This window comes from Lepisma saccharinum, chromosome 5, assembly GCF_977018435.1.
Source record: "Lepisma saccharinum chromosome 5, izLepSacc3.1, whole genome shotgun sequence".
NCBI classification, from domain to species: Eukaryota; Metazoa; Arthropoda; class Insecta; order Zygentoma; family Lepismatidae; genus Lepisma; species Lepisma saccharinum.
Window position 1 is genome coordinate 10,419,140 of NC_139233.1, and position 1,085 is coordinate 10,420,224.

The window sequence follows — 1,085 nt, forward strand, 5'->3', positions numbered from 1 at the left end:
CATTTCAGGTGCTTGAAAACAAATCCTCCTAGGTTTATTCTTAGTAACTCCGACTGTAGGCACTTATCCTGACCGTCTTATAATTCATGTAATGGTTTAATTAGAGTAACAGGTGTGTCACGGTGAGCGATTCTGTGTGCACTAATTTTCCGTGAATTGTGTACTATTATACAACTTTTATCCAATAACGGCGCTGATCAACTCCCCCGTTTTACTGTACGTTTTCTGGAGTCAGAGTAGAAAGTGTGTAAACAGCTACTCGCCATAGAAGGGTCGAGTCGAGCAGACAGGCCAGTAACTCGTCCCACTAACTCTCCCGCTCACTCGACCAATGTAAACCAGCCTTAAAACAGAGGCAGAGAGGAAATCAATTGCAAGCTATGTTTATGAACATGTGTAGTTTCACTCACAGAAAACTGCGTATAGGGCTTGCTACCTCTCTTACCATTAAATAATCATGTGAGAAAAAATAAATTAGTAACAACGTGTAAACGCGAGACAATTTACAAACGCTGCTTCAGTAATAATAGGTGAAAGCACAATATTATTTGTTCTGAGTAGCAATCCACGAACATTTCGTAACTCTATTTCCCGAGAATTTCAAGGTAATTCTGTCATTAATTGAAAAAAAAAAGTTTGAAACTTCCAACTGTCACCAAGATATAATGCTTTCATTGATGTTCCAATTACCTGAAAAACATGTAATTTCCGAAGCGTAAAGGCAGTTTCCGGAATGAATGCAAAAATCAATCACATCTTGCATTCACGTTTGCACAAACGCGTCTCAAACCTTGTCTCGAGGTGCTAGCTGTGCGCAATCTGGTGGCGTAAAATACAAATATGGACCTTTACATCTCTGCAGTGATAGCTTTGGCCAGCATTGGGCAAATTTCGTTGGCAATGAACGAAATGACCTTTCAACTTGTAGAGGATTTCTATAGAAGTAGACATGTTAACCACATCGTATTGTTTGAATGCTCAGGATATGGTTAGTTTTATTTTTTTGTAAGTCTTTTTACTAGTGATATTGCTCAGTGGCGTGGCGTGACGTTCTTGAAATTGTAAGCAATCGTAGCACTATCCCC